We start from the raw sequence: 26,586 nt of genomic DNA, 5'->3' as shown, positions 1-26,586 counted from the left end.
AACGGGCCTCTGTATGACGCCGTGTTTATCGCTGAGGATGATGCATGGAGACGGATCCGCAGTGTCCTGTCTCCCTCCTTCACCAGTGGGCGGATCAAAGAGGTACAGTCCCATCTCTCCTCTCCTTCTTTCATTCATTCCTTTATACAACACAAATAAATGAATGACTAACAACTCTGACGCGTGTGTGTGTGTGTGTGTGTGTGTGTGTGTGTGTGTGTGTGTGTGTGTGAGAGTGTGTGAGAGTGTGTGTGTGATTTGTACTATGTGTATAGTGTGTATTCATTGTTGTTTGTTGTTGTGTGAAGCAGCAACTTTAATTAATTAATCCAAGACAAATTTTCATCCGGGACAATAAAGTATATTTGATCTTATCTTCGATAAGTTCAGTGGTCAGATGACAGAGTATAGAATAATAGTTCATCTTTGGAGTCACTTATTCTTTGACTATATACATAATGTATCCTGTATGGATGTATATTCTCAGGCTATATAAACATTAAAATAATTCCTGTTTCAAACATGATATTAATATATGTTTTGCACATATTAATCCACGTATCAATCATGATATTTTTCCATGTATCCTTCCCAACTCAGATGCTCAGGATCATGAAGCAGCACTCTGGTAACTTGGTCAGCAATCTGAAGAAGACGGCTGATAACGATGAGCCCATTGAACTAAAGGAGTGAGTATTTATCTCCGAGACGATAAGGTGAATTTGTAATTTCAGTGAACTCCCCCTTTAATTTTGTGGTTGTGGTTCTGGTGGTCAGAGATTGTGTGGTTGTGTTCCAGGTTCTTTGGACCATACAGTATGGATGTGGTCGTCAGTACTTCATTCAGTGTCGACATCGACTCCCTCCACAACCCCTCCGACCCCTTTTTGACCAACTTCAAGAAAATGCTCAAGTTTGACATCTTCAGCCCACTGTTCCTCACAGTCGGTACAACTGCCCCCATATAGCTTTCAGTCATTTTGTGCTTAATAAATGAAGCTATTGATTTCATTGATTAGACTGACATAAACCACACTGCCAATGGTTTGCGCTCTACTCATTTGACAACCACATGGGCCGTGTACAGAACCAACCTCTAGTTCCTAAATGCTGGACACTTGGAGATCTGAGTGGATTGGATACAGAAGTGTCTAGGGATAGAGCCTAGGAGTTGTTTCTGGACAGGGCTGTGCATTGAATAGGATTGGAGTCACGTATCATGGTATTTCCTGTTCCTGTTTGTAACCGTGGCATTTCCTGTCCATCCAGCATTCTTCCCCTTCATGGGTCCTGTTATGGCAAACATGGAGGTATCCCTATTCCCTGCCTCGGTCACAGATTTCTTCTACGCTGTCTTTCAGAAGATCAAGTCCAATCGCGTGGCTAGCACCAGGAAGGTATGTAAATATAACTGATCAAATATACGATCTTCAGCCAGTATTGTGTAATACAATTGTAGAGATTTGGTAGCATCTGGTAGTTCTCATGTGATTTTGATCTGACGTAAGCCTGCTTCCAGAGTCGGGTAGATTTCCTGCAGCTGATGATAGACTCGCAGAAAGACAGCAACTCAAAGGGAGAGGAGCAGAGTAAAGGTGCCTGCCTTAAACACACACACACACACACACACACACACACACACACACACACACACACACACACACACACACACACACACACACACACACACTGTATACTAGCATCTAACACACACATACAGTACCTGCCTCAAACACCTATACCTACAAACACACCGTGGAAATACTCTACTTCGTCCCTTTCTCACACCTACCACCCCATTTCTCCCACTCTCCCTCTCCTCCCTCTCATTCTCCCCCTCTCTCCATCATCATAGGATTGAGTGACCACGAGATCTTGTCCCAGGCAATGATGTTCATCTTTGCTGGCTATGAGACCACCAGTAGCTCTCTGTCCTTCCTGGCCTACAATCTGGCAACCAACCCTCACATCATGACCAAGCTGCAGGAGGAGATAGACACTGTGTTTCCCAACAAGGTAACCCCTCTGCAGACTCCTATATAGTACTATTCATGTGGAACAGGAAATATGATAGTGACAGTGTTTTAGAGGGTACTGATGAGTGTGTAACCCCTGTGCACTGCAGACTCCTACAGATGGTTAGATAGGTGACAGTATTTTGCAGTGTGCTAATGTGTCTGTAGCATCCCTGTGCAGACTTCTGCCCAGTATTATTCATTTGAAACAGGAAGTAGATAGGTGTTGTTGGAATCTTCAGAATACTTAAAAGGCCAGTACCTGAGGACCTGAGGGATCTACAGGGTATATACCTTAAAAGCATGTCTGACATGCAGTGGTGTGCATGACCATAGAGTGATTTCTAAACTAATACAATTATCTTAAAATAAATTATAAAACTAACAGGTAATCAGTGCAGAGACTTGTGTGATATGTGCTCTCCATCTGACTCGTGCTGCTGCATTTTGTATCATTTGCCAAGAGCTTTCTTTGGTCGACCAGACAAGAGAGTGTTACAGTAATCAAGGCTGCTAGTAATACAAGCATGCATTCGTCTCTCAGTGTCAGCCTGGGAGAGGAAAGGTTGCATCTTTACAGCTGTGTTCTGTAAAGGTCCATGTAATATTCAAGCTTTCTAAAAGCTTCCTAACGGTTGTAATGACTATCTTTAATCGGTAGCGATCAGGGAACAAGATCCCTTATAATAAATCCCTTATGAATAAATATTTCATTTACGAACGCTGTTTTGGTTCGGAAAACACGCTTTTTAAAATGCAGTGTTCTACCTGACATTCGGTTTGCATATAAACATGTTGTGAGTGCCAGGGGTGTTCTAGGGGAGTAGACTGACCTTTCTCTGGTGGCTGCCTCTCCCAATCGTGTGCGCATGCAGAAAAACAACAGCTAATGTCCAACACTGCAAGTTCAGGGGGGGATATATTATTATTAGGGAGGATGTTGTTGTTTGGACAACTTCAGACAGAATTTCTCCACGATGGCAGATTTCCGGCAAACTTACTTACTCTTCTTTAAGTGATACAAATATGTTTTAGTCACATTCTTGATATGGGTTTCAAAATTAAGATCTGAGTCAATGGTAACACCTTGTTTTTTTGCCTGGTGCTTAGTGTTACTGTAAGTAGTGTCTTTAAGTGTGCAGACAGTTTGACCAGGACAAGGACAAAGAGCATTTTGGCATCAGCATTAATTAATTAATTCTAAGGTCATTAAGAACCTAGTTAATAACTTAACAACATAGTGCTATCTCAGTGCTATGATCGGCACAAAAGCCAGATTGGAACATGTCAAAGGTACAGTTGGGAAGAAGGAGATTATTTAACAGTTTGAACACCTTTTTTTCAAGAATTATAATTTTTTTGCTTAAAAAGGGAAGGTTGGAGATTGGCCTAAAATCGCTAAGGACTGAAGAGTCTACTCTTCAGTCCTTAGCGAGTCTACTTTTCTTCAGGAGGGGTTTCACCATGGTAGTTTTAGGTGCAGATGAACAGACCCCCACTTTGCTGAGCATTTCTGTATGACCACTGCAAAAGAGTTCATAGTGCTTCCATGTGGTGGAAGGTGGGGTAACAAGTCATCAAACACATCTTCAGGTCTTGCCTGAGTGATCCTCCTCACCTAATATTGTTTCTCTTATCTCAGAAGTATGTTGCAAATTCCTCACATTTGTAGGTGGAGAGCAGATCACCAGGTGTGTTGTGGGCGGGATTTATAAGGCTGTCAATCGTTGAAAAGAGCACTGTTTGAGTTGTTATGATTCATTATCAATTTTGAGAAATGATCCGGCTTGGCGTTTTTTTTATTGCCTTATTAAAAGCAGAAAGATGCTCTCGAAGAATATCAAGGTGGACCTGCAGTTTTTGTCAGCTCAGACTTTCTGCAAATTCTTTTAAATTTGGCCACAGCCTTTTTCAGTTTGACTGGTGCTACAGAGTCGATAGTTGCCCTTAGTTTGGTGTTGAAGCTGGTTACTAAATCATTATCACAGGAGGAAGCTGTTGATGGTGTACTATTCATATTCATATTCATCATTTAATTCTCATCTGCTCAGCGACATGGCTAAATAAGTAATGGAGCGAAAATATATTTTTTCCCTACTTCTAATAGACTGACATGCATTCATGTTTAGCCAGGTTTCAGATAAAAACATTACAGTGCAGCTTTCGCTCTGAGATAAGATCAATAAAGGTTTTGCCAGATAGGGACCTAATATTCAAAAGCACCATGGTAATGTTCTCTGGGCTGTTCGGTGCTGCCCGGCCACAGTTAATGGAATGGATACCAAGTTATTCACATTTGAACCACCTGACAGTTTTCTTGTAGTCTGTCGACTGTGAGAGGAAATAATAGACTATAGCACATTCAGTATTCCAAGCAGTCAATCCACTAAAAGCAGCCCAGTTTAGTGGCATTTTGACTTCTGATTGATCCTTGTGTACATCTATCATTTACATTGTTCAGTAGAATCTAAATGTATTTTCTTCTAACTATCAAGATAACATTATTTAGCGATTTTTTTGTTTATTCATGTACAACAAAAAAGCAAGTCTCTATTACACACGTACATTGAAAGTAATGGCGTTCTGTATGCGGGTGTCATGAAATTAGGCTATGCAGATTAGAATAAGTACAGTACTGTGTTCATTTCCCAAAAAAAGAACACAAAAAACTAACAGCTCTTCAGATTTGCGACGAAAAAGAGTTAGTTCTGGGCTACGGCTACGTGAACGACCAATCACTAGTGCTCATGTGAGTGTAATATCCCTGTTCAGGCTCCTATCCAGTACGAGGCTCTGATGCAGATGGACTATCTAGACAGCGTGATCAACGAGTCTCTCAGGTTGTACCCCATCGACTTGAAAGAGTCGCCAAGAAATCTGTTGAGATCAGCGGCATCACCATCCCCAAGGGTATGGTTGTCATGTTACCCATCTGGACCTTGCACCGTGACCCCGATGTGTGGGAAGACCCAGAGGAGTTCAAACCAGAGAGGTAATGGGCCACATCTTAACCACAACCACAATATCAATCACAACAGCAACGATAAGAGCAGTGTTCCACAAACAACCATAAAACAAACCTAAATGCGACGACCAAACACAAACAGGTTTCTTCAACCATGTATAACCATCATATTACTGTGATTTAATTGATATGTTCTTTAACCCCTCCTCCTCTGAACTCTCCGTGTGTAGGTTCAGTAAGGAGAACAAGGAGAGCATCGACCCATACACCTACATGCCGTTCGGGTTGGGCCCACGGAACTGGATGCGATTCGCTCTGGTATTGATGAAACTGGCGATGGTGGAGATTCTACAGAGGTTCAACTTCACTGTCTGCAAAGAGACAGAGGTGAGACAAAATAATGATACAATGATTGTAAATATAATTTTGTACCTATGACTTTGTTGCGTTTCTATATGTAGCAGAGGTGATTTTGGAATCACACTCGCGTGATGAGGTAGCCCTGCCTGAGACATGTAAACTGAAGTGTCGCCCTCAGACCTTGAGGATGTCCTCTTGGCTTAATAGTAGCGTTTGTGTCTTCCACATGGGAGACCCGGGTTTGAACCCCCATACTACAATTCTGTACTTGCGTACTGCATGAGTATGTACTCCCCATTTAATTTCCCAGATTGCATTTTTCAGTACTAGGCGCCAATCATCCTCAGTATAGGCTACCTACTAAAATTTAGTAACTAAATGATGGAAGTGTGAGATTTAAAAAAAAGCTATTTGTATTTCTGCAAAACTCCCTCGAGACTTCATAGGGCCATTTTAATGTATGTCGACCCAAGAGACGTTGTCCAGGAGTTTGAGTTTATTTGAATTTATAGTGCAATGCTACCCGAACGTAACAGTGACACTGTAGTGTAACGCTGACATCTGTTTTACTCGTTCCTTCATACTGTAACGACCCTGTGTAAGGCCCGTTAGCAGCTCCGCCAAGGGAGTTAACTCTCTTGGTGTTGTGGCTAGCGCGGCCGGTTTGTAAGCGGAAGGTTGCGAGTTCGATACCCGCTTAAGGCAAGCTGCTCTGCCCCGCCGTTCGCTACAATACTTTAACTGTGTGTCAACTCTCACCAGATCCCCATTGAGATGGACCTACAGAACACTCTGATGCCCATACGGCCCATCAAACTCAAGCTGCTGTCCCGCTGCCAGGAGTCCAACGACAACCAGCTCAAAGCAGACAGCCAGTGATGAGGACCTGCCCTGCTGCAGGTCTCTCAGTTATTATGTTACACATAGATCTAGGATAAGTCCCAACACTGGCTACTTTCAAAAATGGGCTTAAAAAAAAAAAGGGCTTCGCTTTTGCCTTAAATTGAAACTAAATTGGCGCTAATAATTGCACTGTGACCCTAAAATGCACTGTGACTTTTATTCTTTTTTTATGTCTTTTATGCGTTTTTATTCTAATATTTTTTTCATGCTCTTTCCTTTTTATCTATTTTACGTAAAGCACTTTGAATTGCCTCTGTGTATGAAATGTGCTATATAAATAAACTTGCCTTGCCTCGCCTCGCCTCTGGGCTCTGCTGCTACTGTATGCTGCTCTCTTTGTATCTGTCTATTAGTGGAGGTCCAGGACTAGTTGTACAGAGACAGTTGTTGTCTGTCGTCTGCAGTGCAGGGATTTGCATGTGACTTGTGTATGTTTTGTACTCGTCTGGTAGTGGGTCTCTATCATCACGCTAAAAACGTGTGTATAATCACAAACTAAATCATAACATGAGAATGAACAATATGCCATCAAAACATGACAATGAATAGGTGTTAGATTAGATTCAACTTTATTGTCATTGTGCAGAGTACAAGTACAGAGACAACGAAATGTAGTTAGCGTCTAACCAGAAGTGCAAAAGGAGTGCAATGTGAACAATATATACAGGTAGAGCAGTATAAGCAATATATGAGCAGTATAAGTAGTGCAGTATAAGCAGTATATGAGCAGTATAAGCAGTATATGAGCAGTATAAGTAGTGCAGTATAAGCAATATATGTATTAACAGTAACATTATAAGCAGAATAAATATAGAATGCAGTATGAACAGTATAAGCAGTATATGAGCTGTATAAGTAGTGCAGTTACCAATGTATTGGGTCTATCTATGGGTATCGTAGTGCAGCAGTAATCAAAATGTACCTGCATTTTATCGTTTGAAGTGCCATCTCATCTGTCATAAGATTTGACTTGTAAAACTGAAAAGTAGGATACAACTAATAGCCTAAATGTATAAACACAGACCACAACCAAAAAACAACATGGGAAAATCGTTTACGCATCCTCTGCAGCAGGAACAGTGCAGAGAAAAAGTATGTACAGTAAACCCCATAACTGAATACACTTCATACGCTTCAGCGCGACACAGAACGCTTCATTGAGGTGGCCTATACTGCAACAAAGTAAAAAAAATGAGACAGACACGTGTCTTCAATAACTTGCATGTTTTATCAAAATACAAGCATTCGGCACATTGTTAACTTGTAGGAAAGTTTAATCAGGTTTTATCAATTGTATTTCTTTAAATGTGAAATAAATATCATCAGTGCAGAGGCTATAACACACTACAAAAGTCACATTAAATCACGGAAAGTAGGCTAGGCTAATTAACGGAACTATATGAATATACAGCCCGAGCCCAGTCCAGGGTTCTGAAAGCGACAAGTAACAAGTGTGCCCATCAACGGTCTAGATATTAGGCCTATACAGTGGGGGAAATAATTATTTGATGGTACTTTATGGTATGATTATGGTACTTTTATTTTAACAAATAGAGACAGAATATCAACAAAGAAGTCCAGAAAAAACACATTATATAAAGTTATAAATTGATTTGAATTTGATCCCCTACAAACCAGCAAGAATTCTGGCTCATACAGACCGGTTATATGCCCATGAGGCACACAGATTACTCCTGTCACTTTAAGAAAGTACTCCTAATCTCTGCTTGTTATGGGTATAAAAGACACCTGTCAATAGAATCAATCTCTTCCATTCCAACCTCTCCACCACCATGGGCAAGACCAAAGAACATTCAAAGGACATCAGGGTAAGAGTTGTAGACCTGCACAAGGCTGGAATGGGCTACAAGACCATCAGCAAAAAGCTTGGTGAGAAGGAGACAACTGTTGGTGCAATTATTAGAAAATGGAAGAAATACAAAATAACCATCAATCGCCCTCGGCCTGGAGCTCCATGCAAGATCTCGCCTCGTGGGGTAAGGATGATCATGAGAAGGGTGAGGATCAGCCCAGAACTACGCGGGAGGAGCTTGGTAATGATCTCAAGGCAGCTGGGACCACAGTCACCAAGAAAACCATTGGTAACACACTACACCGTAACGGATTGAAATCCTGCAGTGCCCGCAAGGTCCCCCTGCTCAAGAAGGCACATGTGAAGCAGTGGACCCATCTGAAGTTTGCCAATGAACACTTAAATGATTCAGAGAAGGCTTGGGAGAAGGTGATGTGGTCAGATGAGACCAAAATTGAACTCTTTGGCATAAATTCGACTCTTCGTGTTTGGAGGGAGAGAAATGCTGAATGCTACAATCCCAAGAACACCATCCCCACTGTCAAACACAGAAGTGGAAACATTATGCTTTGGGGTTGTTTCTCTGCTAAGGGTACAGGACGACTTCACTGCATTGAGGGGCCAATGGACGGGGCCATGTACCGTAAGATCTTGGACAAGAACCTCCTTCCCTCAGCCAGAGCACTGAGGATGGGTCGTGGATGGGTCTTCCAGCATGACAATGACCCAAAACATACGGCCAAGACAACAAAGGAATGGCTCAAGAAGAAGCACACTAAGGTCATGGAGTGGCCTAGCTAGTCTCCAGACCTTAATCCTATAGAAAATTTGCGGAGGGAGCTGAAGCTTCGAGTTGCCAAGCAAAAGCCTTGAAACCTTCAGGATTTGGAGAGGATCTGTAAAGAGGAGTGGACCAAAATCCCTCCTGAGATGTGTGCAAAACTGGTGACCAACTACAAGAAACGTCTGACTTCTGTGCTTGCCAACAAGGGTTTCTCCACCAAGTACTAAGTCATGTTTTGCTTGGGGATCAAATACTTATTTCCTTCGATCAAATGCAAATTAATTTATAACTTTATATAATATGTTTTTCTGGACTTTTTTTTTTTATATTCTGTGTCTATTTGTTAAAATAAAAGTACCATAAAAATTATAGACCGCTCATTTCTTTGTAATCGGGCAAACTAACAAAATCAGCAGGGGATCAAATAATTATTTCCCCCACTGTAGTAACATTTGGAGATGTGTTAACACGATCAAAGAAAATACGCGGGAGAGGTCCACTGTTTGATGCGAAAAAATACAACGTTCCCAGAGGAATAAAAACGAAATAAAAATGAAATATCCCATTGTTCCTAACAAAACAAAGAACCCAAAACCATTTCAATGGAAACATCGGACTTTACCTTGGAACGTAGCGGACACATGAGCGCGGCTTTGGAATTATTCAAAACAGCGCCCGCTCTAACACGATCAAAGAGAATACGCGGGAGAGGTCCACTGTTTGAGGCGAAAAAAGACAGGGTTCCCAGAGGAAAAATTAATAAAAATGAGTTCCTCACAAAACAAGGAACCCAAAACCATTTCAATGGAAACGATCGGACTTTACCTTGGAACGTAGCGGACGCATGAGCGCGGGCTTTGGAATTATTCAAAACAGCGCCCGCTCTAACACGATCAAAGAGAATACGCGGTAGAGGTCCACTGTTTGATGCGAAAAAAGACAACGTTCCTAGACGAATAAAAACGAAATAAAAATGAAATATCCTAGTATTCCTAACAAAACAAAGAACCCAAAACCATTTCAATGGAAACGATCGGACTTTACCTTGGAACGTAGACTGTTTGTGGAACGTAAAGTAGTGTACCTACTGAACTCGAACACTGCACCTACGTGACAACCTACCAACCCCTGCAACCCCTGCACCCCCCCCCCGGACAATTGCACTATTACTCCCCTCCCCTGCTCTTACTCAATACCACTGCTCTTCTGTACATATGTCCATACTGTTCATATTTTCTTAATACTACTGTTAGTACACTGCACATATCTGTACATACTGTGCATACCTGTTTATACTGTTCATATAGCATTCCATATTTATATTTATTCTGCTATCTACCTTATGTTACTGTTAATACATATATACTGCATTACCTATACAGCTCATATGCTGCTACACTGTTCATACTGTAACTTATTTATTCTGCTTATAATGCTACTGCTTACTCATATACTGCTTACACTGCACTACTTATGTTATACTGCACTACTTACTGCTCATATATTGCACTACCTGTATATACTGTTCATTGCACTTTCTGCTATTTTGCACTTCTGGTTAGACGCTAACTGCATTTCGTTGTCTCTGTACTTGTACTCTGCACAATGACAATAAAGTTGAATCTAATCTAAAAAAAATGTTTTCGCTGACTGGCGGCACAAGGGTGTGGGTTGGGTGGAGCTCCGCTGTTTGAGGCGAAAAATGACAAGGTTCCCAGAGGAATAAAAAAAAAATGCCTTTATGCACCTGACACCATAAACAAAGTACCTTCTGGAAAAATAAACTTCTTCTAATCCAAGCCAGCTCTGTGATATTCTAGAAGGTCAGAGTTTAGCAGTTAGCACAGTAACATTGTTGCGAAGAGGTCAGATGAAGATAAGATATCTTTGAAAAAAAAAGTATAAATATGATCAGACTTTTTTCTGATAAAATAGTTGTTTTTTTGTTCAACAGTACCACTTTGTCTGTTTTTCCATTTTCTTGAAGCATCTGCACTCGATTTCCAGCCAGCATCATAGTCATGACAGTGAAAGTGTCCAAACAGGTGACCTGAAAAAATATCAAAAGGGGGATGAGGAGAAGAAAGCGGATCTCCACACTGATGAAACATGGGCAGATGAAGAAGATACTAGCGAAAGAAAACAAAAACATGGAGAGGAAAAACTGTCTGTGGAGTATAAGGCAGCTATTAAAGAGAATGACAACATTTGGATGAACTTTCGTTCATCTTGGTCTAATAATGTAATTATTCTAGTCGTGGTGTGGGCCAGGAGTGACTGCAACCTATAATAAGCCTTCTTTACTTTGCTACAGCCATCGCTGGCCGACATTGTCATTCACTGCCATCAACGGAAATCAATGTTTCCCACATTATATTTCATGCCAACGTCAATCAAAAGTAACCTCAGATTGTTATGGAAATCTTTCAGTGAACAACAACAAACGATGTTTGGTCTCAGTTGAGAGTTTTAATGCATATAGAAAGTATTATACAACGTTGGTCAGCTGGATCAGCATTCCTTCACCAACAGTGTGGATTCAGATACTGATGCTGTGGCTGAGGAGAAGACCATCCTTAACTCCAATGCTCATACGTCATAGGTCTTGGGGTAAACATATCTTGCACCTGTTTGCTGACCAAGAAGCTGGGAAAGAAGCGTAGGCGTTGTGAGCCACTATCTCAAACCTCAGCCTGCAGTTAGGAGTGTTCCAAGGTCACATAACATCTTTGATACAAGAGAAGGAGCAGTCGGTTTTGGTTCTTCCTCAGTCACATAATTAAAAATAACAAAGTACATTGGGTCACAGAAAGGTCAATACATTTAATATAAAACTAAAACAAAATAGTACAAATATTTTTTGCCATTACAAAACCAAGTACTGTAACAAAGTGATGAAGGCTTATCAAAGGTTACAGATGCATAGTCTTGAACCAAAATAAGAAAAACATACAATAATGATTGCTTTGATAATGATAATTATGGCTTTAAAAGACCCAGAAAACAACCAAAATATTGTATGATGAAAAGTAAGAGATTCCCCAGACTGATGAAGAATAATGGACAGATGCCAAAAATAGAAATGAGACATTTTGTTTAATATACTGTGAAGGGGAGGATCAGGTGAAAGTAATAACGGGAGTGGAGAAAACAAGGGAACAAAGCTTTAGTCACAGTGAAAAGGTAATTAGTGAACAGGAGAGAAGTGCCATCAAACTTACTTGAGATTTTTTGATCATTTTGAGTTACAATTCTAGTGTTTCTTTTTTGTTCATCTGGTTCACTTTCTTACCTCTGTATCTATCTACAGTTTTCCCGTCTTTTCCAAGGGTAAACAGACCCGAGTTCAATACCCAACAGCCACACTTGGCAGAGTAGACAGCGAACACAATGCAAAGGTGGGCTAATGGAAAACTGTTTTGACAGATTCAACAGTTTAGATTGTAGATTCATTGATAGGTTGGTTGGTTGATTTACATTGAGCAGGACCTCTCCCTTTATGTTCCTTCCTCAGATGTCTATCCACAGCTGGGCAATGGTAATTTGCTGAAATGAACTGTGTATTAACAGTCAGGAGAATTCAAAAGGTAAAAAACCAAGTCACCAGCGTGGCTCCGGGGCTGAAGCCAGATTTATTTTGAATGGCCAAACCTGAATAAAGTATTCATTCAGTAAGACGAGTTATGGTTTAGAATGTTTGTAGAGCACACACATACACTCACCGGCCACTTTATTAGGTACACCTTGCTAGTACCGGGTTGGACCCCCTTTTGCCTTCAGAACTGCCTTCATTCTTTGTGGCATAGATTCACCAAGGTGCTGGAAAACATTCCTCAGAGACTTTGGTCCATATTGACATGATGGCATCACGCAGTTGCTGCAGATTTGTAGGCTGCATCTCCATGATGTGAATCCCCCGTTCCACCACATCCTGCTGGAAGTAGCCATCAGAAGATGGGTACACTGTGGTCATAAAGGGATGGACATGGTCAGCAGCAATACTCAGGTAGGCTGTGGCGACAAAGAAACAAACATCTGTTAATACTTATAGACACCTGCTCTGTCCTCATACATAGCTGAACACCTCTAAACACCTCCCAAGAGTCTGGAGACAGAATGTCAGTCTGACTTCAGGTTTATTGATTTAGAAAGAGTGAAACTGAGAAAGAGAAACAATAATCAATGATATGGTTTCACATCCACACATTGCCTTGCCATACATCACAGAGATGACCTAACAAAGAAATAGCGACATATAGCTACAGATGTTGTATGATGCAACAATACACAGGTAAAGATCATTTTATGCCACGTCCTACACATTTGGGGTAGTCAATAGTCCTAGGAGAAGCACACCTGTTAACCATCTCAATTCCATCTCTCCTTTCAGTCATAGGGTGAGGGTTAGGGTAGGAGTTTCTCATAGAAGTCTGTCTGTGTGTGGTAATGCTGATCTGCACTGTGACTGCAGCCTTTTAGGAAGTGAATAGGTTGGTTTCACATACACTAAAATATGTGTACTTCAAGTAATCTCGTCTGTCTACAAGAGGGCAGCATATCATCATTTCAGATCTGCGATCAATGAAGGGGCCCAACAGTTTAAATAAATCATATTAATATCTATTGTTAAAGTTGAAGGGTTCTCCCTCGACAGACTCTCTCGTGAAGAATTACTTTGATGTATTTGAAAATAATCTTCTACATGCAGATGCATCATTTACTACTATGTAGTAGTTGTCATTCACTCATGGCCTGTCTGAAGGTGTTGAGCAGGACAGGTCTCAGCACTCATCCACTCAAGGTCTCTGATCCAGCACTCCTGTCTTCCTTTCTTTCTCACTATCTTTAGGATCGATCCCCATTAGCTGCCGCCATTAACAACCACATATACACTCACTGGGCTCTTCATTAGGAACACTATATTAATACTGGGTAGGGCCTCCCTTTGCTCTTAAAACAGCCTCAATTCTTCGTGGCATTGATTCCACAAGATGTTTGAAACATTCCTTTGAGATTCTGGTCCATGATGACATGATTGCATCACGCAATACCTATAGATTTTTCAGGTGCACTTTCAAGCTGTGAATCTCCCGTTCTACCACTTCCCAAAGGTGTTCTATTGGATTCAGATCCAGTGACTGGGAAGGCCACTGAAGAAAACGGAAGCACTTACACATGGCCACATTATTATGGGGGTTATACGTCCTGTCATCTATAATTGTCTTATCATTATTCTTATTACTAATTTATTACATGGCCCCAGCATTTTCTTTTTATCTTGTAATTGTTATTATCTATTTATATAGGCAGGCCTGCTATGATTTTAAAATCAACACCTTACTTTGCACTTTCGCCCACGTAGCACTTCTTCTCCTAAAGCATTCACACCCTGATGGTTCAATAGCGCTCCAACAAATTCTTCTTGACTTCCCTCTAGTGTCCATTTTTTGGCAGCGGCACACACAGTCCACCCTTTTCCAAAACATTGGTGAAATGGTAGAAGCAGGCCCCAGGGTAACTGTCAATTTATATGTTGGGGTTGGTGAAAGGAGGAATTTTGTTCAGGTTACAATCCCCCAATATCAGTGTCGGTTTGTGGCCTTCAAAATTCCAATCTGTCACCTTATGTTGTAGTCTGGCTTTGTGTTACCAGGGAGTTTTCGATTTTTCCTTCACACTGGCGTCACCTGTTGATGAAAGGAGGAAAGGTGAGATGACATCATCAGCGTGTATGGAGATGTGACTGTGTAGCTGAAGGGTGCACATGGTTGTTAAAGGGATAGAGATGGCTGCTACAGAGGCCCGAGGTTGACGCCTCGCAGGACGGCAACAGGAAGGACTGCAGGGGGAAGATAAAGACATCAGGAGATTTACGAGAATATGTGTTATGTATTATAATATATTAAGATAATACATCATAATTATCATTATTATAGAATTATAATTATATAATATAATTCCAGGAGATTGTCCCTCTCCTTCTCCTGACTGCACACACACAATCTCTATTTTCATCCTGAGAATGAGTGTGTTCGAGTCAAATTTCTAAGAATGTGTCTTCGATGGAGTGATACTGTCCGTCCACTAGAGGGCAGTCCAATGCAACTCATCTCATCTCATAGGGTCATTCAGATCAACACTCCATTCAAAAGCAAGTGGAGGAAATCAAATAAGCATTACACTATGTATGTGTGGGGGGACATGCAGCGTTCGGCCTGTAGAGGGAGCTACAGGACCGTGGCCAGGGTTATGTCGGCGAGGCTCCGTTGCACACCTGTTGCAAATGAAGCCTCGTTGACTAGATGCTTAAGATGTGTGTGCCTCTGCTTTTTCAGGAGGTGGGCTGGGAACGAAGGAGCAGGTTCCGAGAGAGAGAGACGACTGGAAAGTCGCTGAACTTTGAAACGGGCTGAAAAGCCAAATTGACCACTGTGCTAATAAACGGGAGCTACATTCCCTCACTACCATACTGCGTCTGCCTCCGTACGAACAAACATTATTACAGTATGTATATGTATTTCTATCATATCTTGCTACAGTGAAAATACTAGGTTTGTAGGTTCGTTTCGTTTGTTTAATCTGGTCCGGGTCCTTATCGTGTAAAAACATTACTCTTCATACTTTTAGACAATATTAAACAATAACAACACCGAGCCCATGGTACTTCTGCACATCTGTATCTGGTGGAAGACCTTGTTGACGAAGATGATGTTGTCCCGCCAGTTGGACAGCGTGCTGCTGTTGGAATGGCTCTTCTCTGTCTCGGCAGGCCTGTTGGGCTCCCCCTCCTCCCCAGTCCTTCTCCTTCCTGAGAATTGCACATAACTTGATTTCTAGATTGGAGTGTTACAATTTCTATTGTGGCTTCTTTTAACAACATAACGAAATAACAAAAACACTCCTTTCAAATAGCCACTGTCGAAGCTGGAGCGGGGTTAATAACACACAATCCAAGATAGAGAAAAAAGCGGAGATCAAAAGTTAGAATTCAAACCAAAATAGCATTTATTATGCATTAACGTTCAACAAAAATATTCTCTGTGGCTCTTCAATGCCATAAACAAAATATATTGATCCCGAATTGTTTCTTTCAATTTGTGACAATAACTTTTGTTAGTTTGCAGTAGCTTGTGGTGATTGTTTGTGGTCAAAAAGCTGTTCCACTTCCCCGTCTAACTCGAATTCTCTCCAAAAACAGGTGCCGCGGCTTTCCACCAATTAAATAGACACCTCCCATAGCGGACCCAGAATCGAAGAAAAAAAAGAAAAAAAAGAATTCACAGGTTCTTGACAGAACAAAAGCATAGATGTAGAGTAGTAGACCGTACATGAAGAGTTTGACTGCAAGACATGGTTATGGTACAGTATAGCACCGTGCTTTGTTAGTCTACTGGGGTAGGCCAGGGCAGTGAACTCACAGGTCCTCAGGGCCTCCTCTGCGTCAGGTTCCTGGTGGTTGACGGCGATGCCCTGGTGTGACCTCTCCTGGAAGAAGGGTAGTCTGTCTACCAGCTCGCCCTCTAGGAAGGCTCCTTCTTCCACCTCCTCCTCCTCCTTTTCCTCCACCACCACCTCCTTCAAATCTTCCACCTCTCCCCTATCTGGCAATGGCAACTCTTCCTCCTCCTCTGATTTTGGAATGGATTGGACCCTGTGGGCGGGGCTTGCAGACCCAGAGAGGAAGTGACTTCTTTTTCTAAGGGACACAAAGTTGTTGGTGGAATCTATGTTCTTTCAGAAGTCAGAATTAAAGCTCATACCTTCAGAGAGGCGTTCACAACTTTAAAACATTGTAAAATGTAAAAATCTGTGTACAGTACAATGAATTAATTCAAATGCAGTATTTTCTCTCTGCGCTAAAACACATTTCATTCATGTCAACGTACCGATTGTCTTGTCTTTGTTGACCTTCCAGGAGAGAGGTCCCTCATGCACCATCTTCCTCTTGGTGAGATCCATATTCGACAGGAGAATGTGAATCATCAAATCATCATCAAAACTTCAGTTTCTTCTTTTCTTTTTCTGAACATTTTTGGCTTTTACAGAGTAGAAAACAATCATAATGCCTGTTACGACTCCAGATGACAACTCGTCTACGTCTAGGGGCGGTAGAGGAGTCGCAACAAAAAGGTAGTGCCACAGACTTATTGCAGGAATTAAACAGGCACAAACCACAGTGTAAACTATATACAATTATTTATTTCCTCTGGGAAAACACAACACAAGACACACGCCAAGGAGAAAAGGGAACTATGAGCGGTGCCAAAGCAAAGAAATCATAAACAAAGGTGATGTCCTAAACTAGTGCAATAGTAATCTATACTACCAGGGCTATGCTAAAGTGCTATGCTACACTAGACTAGAACATACATGGGGCGGCACCCACTCCTAACCTGGTGAATTGTAACAGAGATGAGCCTACGTGTTGGAAATGTAAACCCATGGGTCTCTTACCTATTCACCTTACCCCTATGGCGTACATTTAACAGACAGACAAATATTGAGAAAAAAACTATACGTAAACAATGACGCAAGTATACCAAAAGAAAACTAAATGTAAATAAGTACGTCGGAGGTTTCGAACAACTAAGCAACAGCGAATCGACAGCAAACATAAGCTACGGTACAACTGGGTCGACTCCCGAGGGGAAGGCCAGCGGAGCTTTTAAATGACACGGACAGCCCTCTGATTGGTCAGGAATGGTGATGACTGATTGGGACGAATGGCCAATTGCTGACGGACACCTGAATGTAGAGTGACAGGTCAAGGGAAAAACAGAAGGAAACACAAAACACAACAAGGAAACGCACATGTAGGAGTGGGAACGTAACAATGCCAAACAAGAATACAAGGCTACGGATAACAGACGCAAGGGAATAACTTACAGAAATTCAAAATAATCAAACAGGAACCTTAAAGGGAAACTTTCTGATTAGAAGTGAATGGGAGAGTAGTGGAGCGCCTCCTCACCTTGAACTATGAGATCATGGGGTTCTCACTCTGCTTCAGTAAGGACAGGTCTAACCGTCTCTGGTAGTCCTCTAGTCCCTGTAAGGATAGGAACGTGCACACACACACACACACACACACTTATGAGCACTGAACAATCACACATGTTGTCCTGTGGTAAATCATGAATCATTATATTACTAACCAAAACATTGAACATACCACAAAAATAATGACAGGTGCTTGCTAATATGCATTCTGACCAACTTGTGCAGCTCAGTGGCATTCTAAACGACCTGCTCCTTCATTTTAAGCATTTAAATCACAGTCCTGGTTGTCCGATCACAAGTATTATCCGATTACCAGTATCAAGTCCTAATTTACGGAAACAAGTAATATGAGATCGGCACACCCCTCATCGGCATGTGACCACCAATGTTGGGTCTAATCAATGGCGTCTATTCACACGGTCCTGGTTACCTGTTTGTTCTCTGCCTCTTTGACGGCCTGGTTAACATAGTTGAGTATCTTCCTGCAGCAGTCTCCTGTCCTCTTCACCTTGTCCCTCTCCTCCATCTCCTCTAGGGGTCAAAAACAACAACCAAACGTCAACCAGTCATCCATCAACTCATCATCTCATTGTTAATGTGGGCCGATAAGTGCACTACACCAGAAAGTGAGCAAGTGTTTTGAGCTGGAGGGGGTGGGTTGGGGGGTGTTAGGTAAAGGGGGCGGAGGTGCAAAAAAGGGAGGTGAAAGAGAAAGCAGTTTTAAAAAGACAAGGTTTAAAAAGTGTGCAGGTGAGGCGAAAAACACATAGGGGGCTTGTAGGAGAACCTCACCACAGGAACATACATGTATTGTAGTCGTTGTGAAATCGTAGTAGTCTATGGTACGTGTGTACTTGGCTATGCTCTCAAGCAGTAGAGGATACTTGGTCAGCCTCTGCATCTCCACAGGAATGATGTCCTTCAGCTGCAGTCGGCGACACTGGCGGTTACTCTCGGTTATTCTCCGCCGTACCGTGGTGGGCGGACAGAGAGGCGGTCGAAATCCACATGAACCTGCTCAGACAATAAAACTATAGGACACTGGTTAGAAGACCCTAGCCTACCTAACTTGCGGTTACTTTCCTGATTCAACTTTGTGTCTACCTTCTTGATTCAACTTGCTTTACCTTCCCTGGCTCCCCCTTCCCCCTTCCTCTTTCATCGTTAGCTGCTCCGCCTTTTTCTTGTTGTGACCGTCTAATTGTCACCTCAGATTTCCATCCCCAAACCTTCCAATCTACCTTCCGCGACCCGTTCCGTAACTTCTTTATCTTACCAGCAGCATGGTACAAACAGTTGACCTTTTAAAACATTTTCGAAAACATTTTACTGTATTAGTATATGCTGAGTAAAAGTGATTCTTAATTGAAGAGTTTCATGTTTAGGCTCAGACTGATTCATTTCACATTCTAGGGTTCCATATACACTCATACACACATCACACACTCACACAGACACATCTTATACACTCATATAACACAGCACACACTCACACATCTTACACACTCACACATAATCATACAAATATAGACACCCACTCATTCTTACATTCTCACACATACAAATACACTCTCAAGCACACATACATACATGCAAATACACACAGTTGTTGGTTATACCTACGTTTGATTCCCAGGGTATAAGACACCAATTGTGATTAGGATATCTCAAGCTGATTCCAAAGCTGCTTCCTAACATATTTCTTTAATCTCACAGTGATATCCTAGATAACCAATAATACAATATTGTTCTCTTTTGACAAATTGCAGAAAAGAGTGAAAATGAAGACATTTTACAATAACCCTAAAAACAATTACTGCAAAAGGAAAGACAAAAGGGAAAATGGAGAAAGGGATTACCATAGTAACTCCAGTAGAAATATTAGAGAATAAAAACCCTCTTTTGAATAACCAAATAAGAGAGATGTCAGAAAAATGGGAAAAACGAACCAGTAAGAATTATACTAAGTGGCCTAAGGAAGGGACATTTGATGTTGCAGTGTGTAAGGAAATGGGAACACTGGTAAAAAAAAAAACCACAAACCTTGAGTTAATTCAAAAAAGAGACAGGAGAAGAGAGAGAGAGATTTTAAAATTGTTAAAACAGTAGGATTCTCGGGACAAGCGCAGTTAATTCCAATGGCAACTCCAGTAAGTCTGAAGATAGGAGACAGAGCCCACAACCCTGCCCATACTGATCTCTGACCAGACACCGGTGAATCTCTTGGGGAGGGATGCATTATGCATGCTGGGGATGAAAATGTGGTGTTCCCCAGAAGGTGTATATGTAGATAATACGGCAATAAAGACACAAGAAATACCAATAAATGCAAGCGCAAATGTTTACTGGTTAGAGGAAATAAACCATGAAATAGAGCAAACTTGGTTAAAATGGAGAAAATGTATTGAAGCCCAATTGCCAGATGCACGAAAACCACGATTTGACTACCACTGCACAATGCAGTTTGACTCAAATTGCGACTCCTACCAAGAACAAACTAAAAATGTGGTTGTCCCATTAATGTCACAATACATCATAGTGGGAAAACAGGGAGCAGCTATGAAAATAGATGAATCAGAATTTGTACAAAAATGGTATAATATACCTAATGCTGCTCCTCATGTGTCATTAATGGTAAATAAAGGGTATAGAGCAAGAGACTTGGGACCAATGATGAGAACCGCATTAAAAAGTGACTGGAAAAAAACAAGTAACCCATTGGTAAAACATTCTGCAGACAAGGAATTCATAAAAATAATATGTGCCACGCCTATGAATGGTATACCACAGGAAGTAGCCATATTGGTTAAACAACAAGTTCAGATGAAAGAAAAATCAGATAATCAATTGAGCGATGACATGGAAAAACAGATTCCAGAAAGTCTCTGGTCAAAACATGACACTGACGTGGGCTTAGTAAAATCAGCAAGCCCTATAATTATAAGAACAAAACAGGGCAGTGTATTACCAAGAAAAGCCCAATATCCTATGAAACCTGAAGCTGAGGAAGGAATAAGCAAAACAATAGAGGGTTTGATAGCAGCGGGAGTTTTAGAAAGAATAAACAGCCCGTGCAATACCCCCCTTCTTCCAATTCTAAAAGCAGATAAGTCAAAATGGAGATTGGTGCATGACTTAAGAGCAGTAAATGAGGTGGTGCAGGATTGGCCAGCAGAAGTACCAAATCCTCATACACTGTTAACAAATGTTCCTCCGACAGCCAAATACTAGACAGTGATAGATTTATGCTCAGCTTTTTTCAGTGTACCGTTAGCAGAAGAAAGTTGGTACTTGTTTGCATTTACCTACAGAGGACAACAATACACATACACTAGAATACCTCAAGGGTTCAAACATTCGCCTCATGTGTTCAACCAGGTGCTAAAAGCAGATCTAGAAGACCTGGAGATAAACAGCACAGTAATCCAATACGTGGAAGATTTGATTGGAACAATGTCATGAGGACTCCATAAGAGTTCTCCAAAAATTGGCAAAGGGGGGACACAAAGTGTCAAAAACTAAATTGCAGTATTGCTTACCTCAGGTTGACTATCTGGGAAGAACTATAGCGCATGGGTCAAAAGCAATATCACCAGGACAATTAGAAGGCATAAGTAAAACACCAAAACCAGTAAATGTGGGCCAAATGATGACATTCTTGGGAATGACAGGATTCAGCGGAGATTGGATAGAGGACTATGCGATAAAAACAGCAGCTCTGAGGGTGCTGATGAAAACAGCGGGTCAGCAGAACTTAAGAGCCCCTTTAATATGGACAACAGAAGCTACAATGGCATTTGAAATGTTGAAAAAAGAAATGCAGCTATGCACTATGCCTATGAGAAGGCCTCGTCAATCACAACGGGCTACCCAATAACAATATACACACACATCACAAGACAGTGGAACTGTTAGAACAGGGAAGGTTTGTTCTAACACAAGCTAGGAACCTGTCATATTTGTCGTTATTAACATACCCAGACATCACTATCAAGAGATGTAGCACAGTAAATCCAGCTGAGTTAATACCACTGGCAGATGAAGGGGAAGAACATGATTGTATAGCACACTCGCTAACATTCACCAGGTTAAGACCAGATTTAGAATCAACACCCTTACTATATGCAGAAGAGACATATTTTGTAGATGGTTCATGTTATCGAGATCATTTAGGAAATCATGCAGGGTACGGCATAGTCAAACAAATAGGGCAGACATTCAGCTGTCCACAACCGTGTTCTGCCCAGTTGGCAGAACTAAGGGCACTGACAGAAGCCTGTAAAATGGGGGAAGGCAAATCAGTGAACATTTTTAATGACTCAGCGTATGCGCATGGAGTCTGTCATCTGTTTGGGGCAGTATGGAAACAGAGAGGCTTTTTGAAAAGTGATGGGTCACCCATACAGCATTGTGAGCAAATTAAGGAATTGATGTCGACTATGATGAAACCAAAACGGTTAGCGATCATCAAATGTCAGGCGCACCAGAAAGGCAATGATTACATTATTCAGGGCAATAATGCTGCTGATGAAGCGGCAAAGCGAGCCTCGAAGTGTGAGGTGGCCGTGTTGGCCCCAATGGTATTAATAGAACCAATAACGCAGCTAGAGGATATAATACGCATGCAACAGATTGCAGGGCCGTATGAGCAATCCATGTGGCTCCAAAGGGGGGCAAAAGGAGACTCTACAGGATTGTGGAGATTGCATGAGGGTACGATAGTGGCACCTACGGTGCTACTGGGGATTTTGATCGCTGATGCGTATGGTTTTGACCATTGCGCAAGGAGGGAAGTTTTGAGAAAGATAAAACTCCAAGGGTATTGGTCACCCTATTTACAGGCAATGGTAGAAAATGCATTGGCAGAATGCACAGTATGCGCACAAAACAATGTGAGAAAGGAATCAAAACACCCTTAGGACACATACCGGTTCCAGACGAACCATTTAAACATTTGGTAATGGACTATGTAGACAGGATAAAAAAGGTCAATGGAAAAGATACATGCTTGTTGTCATAGATAGATTTAGCAGATGGGAAGAAGCAACGCCATCGGCAGAATTAGGGGCAGGAACAGTGGTTAAATTTATAACAAGAGAAGTAATACCCAGATTTGGAATACCTAATGAGATTAGCTCAGATAATGGTGCAGCATTTATTCAGAAAACTGTGAAACAAGTCATACAGCAGTTAAGGATAAAGCAAAGATTGAGTTGTGTCTACCATCCACAATCACAAGGAATGGTAGAAAGAATAAATGGTACCCTCAAAACAAAGCTGAATAAGATATGTGCCTTATAATATATACCTTACTAAGGACCACCACTGGAACAACTCCAGATGGAACTAAAGCAGTACATGAAACAACTAACTGAGATACATAAAGTTATATATTCACAGGAAAAAGACTAGCAGCCGGAGCCGGAGCCACCCCTGCCCAATCCGATAACTCCAGGAGACCAGGTGTACATCAAAGTCTTCCGGAGGAAGTAGAACGAGCCAAGGAGAGAGGGACCGTACGAGGTAGTGCGAGCCACCCCCACTGCAATACAAGTCCGAGGGAGTCTAACCTGGTACCACTTGAACCACTGCACCAGGGTCCCGAGGCAAGAAGAAAAAGCAAACCAGAGAAGAAGACGAAGGAACGGGTAAGATCGTACAGGAGCACAGAGGAAATGAAGGAACAGGTACAGAGGCTGAACAGGGGCCGGAAAGCCAGCCCCCAGCCGAACGGGAAGGACAGTAGAGCCTGGGGGATCCTGGGGAAGTGACTAGTGATATATAAAGTAATAATACTAATCTATATGCTGTCCCAAATAGAACAGGCCCTGCCTAGAGAATTGAGTCAGGAAGTGAAGCAAACACAGGTTGAAACCAAAAGAGATAGGGACAGAGAATATAAGGTAAATACATTATGGGAACAGGCAAAGCAAAATTATTGGTATAAATGGGGAGAGTTTACAGCCCAGTCAGTAACAGAAGGAGATTGCCTCATGTGTAGTCCATCACCACAAAACTACGAGTTGTACCTAACCCACACACATACCAGGCATGTGCACAGTTATATAAAAAGTCCTGTCCCATAGAAGAATCAAAACGACCATATTGTCCAGCCGAATGTTTGGGTATCTTAAGCAACACCAGATACCATCCGTTTTATGATCAAACTTTTAGAGACCAATGCAGAAAAATAGATGTGAGAATAGATGAGAAAAAGAGGGAGATCCCCGGATTCAATTGATTGGAAGCAAAAGTTTGAATGCTTCGACAAACCACTTAACATAACATATGGCACCGCAAACCTGGGGAAATTTAAAGGGGACTGTCACGTCACGTGGCGTATTGTACCTTGGAATATGGAACAACCTAGGCCAAAAGTAGCTTATAACCAAGCAATATACCAATGCGACCCGTAAGGTAGTACTAAAGTAGCCCTAACATGTTTGAGACAGAAGAAGAAGTATCCAATGAGATGCGCAGGATAAAACAAGATAGGCAAAGAAACTGTTCTGGACCACTGGTACTGAGATTAGGGGCTCCTGGGGCACCAGGAGGCATACCTCTAATCGATATATATCTTAGCCAGAATGAGCCAGTGGCAGATTACTATTGGGTATGTGGAGAAGGAAGGCTAATGGCGGCATTACCCGCTGATTGGTCAGGAATATGTGCTAGGGTTCGGAATCGGAATAAATATCATGACTTTAAAATACCTCTCCGCACGTTTTAAAGTTTGATTAGTCTAAATAGCTTGAACGCTGTAGGAGGAGTAGCATACCAAAAAATCGGAAGAATTGGAATAATAATGATAAGAAAAAGAAGAATAAGTATGAGCAATAACAATAGTTAGACTCTCTCTGAAACAACACAGCACAAGTCCAAAATGCATGTAGGTGACTAGCAAGCTAGCTAGTTCAAGCTAACAATGCTACCATTGCTACTAACTGACAAATAGTCATGCCATTACCCAGATACATTTGTTGACTGTGTCTACTACTGTAAAATGTAATTAAACGTCACATACCCGCTTCGAAGTCGCTCTCGCTGTCCTCCCAACGGGAGCCCTGCAAAAAAGAAAAACAACAACAACAACCTGTCGTAGAAACGGCTGCCCCAGTCCACGCACAGCCAATCCTGAAAAACACGAAGGCATTAAGTTATAATACTTAAAAATAAAATACCGTTAACCAGAGCTGTTGATTCATTCAAAGACTTTATTCCCGCAGAACATGAGAGCCGACCCCGTTATCTCCTCAGTCACCTGTCTTTATAGATTTCACACAGGTTAACGCCTTCTATTCAACGTGTTTCTGATTCCTGTCTACATACACCAATAACATTCAAGAACTACATTTCGTCATCAAGTTTTGTCTAATCAGGCCTTTTGTTCTGACTGTTTGACTTTGTTTATTACTTAATAGTCTTAGTCTTGAATGTTAGTCTTGGTTGCGATAAAAGTTTCCTCTGCACAGCCTCAGCTTTTAACCCACTAACGAAACGGTCACGGAGTGCATCATTAAGATGTGCACCAAACTCACAATGAGTTGAAAGTTGCTTCAAAGCTACTATGTAATCAGACATAGACTCACCGTCTTGTTGATTTTTTTGGGGGAAAACGGAAACGTTCCGCGATGACAAGCGGTTTCGACTTGTAATGCTCACTGAGCGACTCGCTTAGCTCCTCGTAGGTTTGTGTGCTAGGTTTTTCAGGACTGACTAAATTCTTTGCTAAGTCTGTAGGCATCCGCTCCGATTACCGACAGAAACACGCTGACCTTTTTGTCAGTGTCCACCTCGTTTGCGATCATCCACTGTTCCAGTCTTTCCAAGTAAGATTCGAAATCTTCCTGTCCTTCTTTGTATTCAGCTAACGCACCGATTTGGAAACTAGCTATCTTGCTAGCTTGTAGTCGCCTTTAGCTACTTAGCTTCCGTTTGCTAGCCTCTTTCTTTCGAGCTACAAAGTTCGTTTATTGCGTTCTACTTGCTGCAAAGTTGTCTCTCGTCACTGGGATCATCTTTCATTAGATATCCCATCCTCGTCGCCAAATTGTAATATATTTAGAGTTATATATATTCACGGTTTCAATAACGGAGACTGAACATTACGTGGATGCTCGTTTACTGATCAATTTTAAGACAGAGTACAGCGCATGTGCACAACAGCTAAGGACTCTTACACAGCCAATAGGGAAAGCCCTTATTAATACATTGGAAACACAAAGTTGTAATAATGCCAATACATTACAGTGACGTATTTTTGAAAAGTGTTGAAAATACATGTCATGCATCATTATTACAGAATAATTAGTGCTACTGACAATTGTCGTTGCTAGGATTGCGTGTTTCTTGTGCCATTTCCCCAGCAACGTGTGTGTAAGACTAGAGTGGTAGGTTAGAACAGAGCCAAATAAGGTGTAATTAAGCCATTACAACAACAACAATCAAATGACCACACAAACCTGACATCACTGTCCTGCCCTCCCATCAGGCAGAATATCTAGCATGTGTGTGTGTGAGTGTTGTACATAGTCAGAAGGTAGTCCTTAGATGATGTACCAGGAAGAACGAAACCCAGATAACAATTCCCAAACCTATCACTAGGTAACATAGAGTAGGCCATTAGAACACAAATCCAATAAGTGTTGTTCAATATGCTTCAGCTGGGTAGTTGAGACCTAGTGACTTTGGAGTCTGCTATTGATGTCTGTCAACATGAAATCTGTCAAGAAATCTGCCTTATTTC

General features: G+C 41.6%; 2 pseudogenes across 2 annotated transcripts in view; both read left to right on the top strand.

Annotated features, from left to right (window-relative positions):
• LOC310802308 (cytochrome P450 3A27-like) overlaps positions 1 to 26,586 on the top strand; it is a 114,043-nt pseudogene that overhangs the window by 241 nt on the left and 87,216 nt on the right. The window contains exon 2 of the transcript in view: positions 1 to 102. This exon is cut by the window's left edge and continues 12 nt beyond it. The product of the transcript in view is annotated as a cytochrome P450 3A27-like (transcript). The remainder of the gene's footprint in view (positions 103 to 26,586) is intronic.
• On the top strand, positions 1,073 to 5,418 carry LOC310801563 (cytochrome P450 3A27-like; annotated as a pseudogene). The gene is made up of 4 exons: positions 1,073 to 1,079; positions 1,856 to 2,016; positions 4,788 to 5,007; positions 5,211 to 5,418. The product of its transcript is annotated as a cytochrome P450 3A27-like (transcript).

This window comes from Argentina silus (genome assembly GCF_951799395.1).
Source record: "Argentina silus genome assembly, chromosome: 3".
NCBI classification, from domain to species: Eukaryota; Metazoa; Chordata; class Actinopteri; order Argentiniformes; family Argentinidae; genus Argentina; species Argentina silus.
This window is presented reverse-complemented; position numbering and strand designations above follow the sequence as displayed.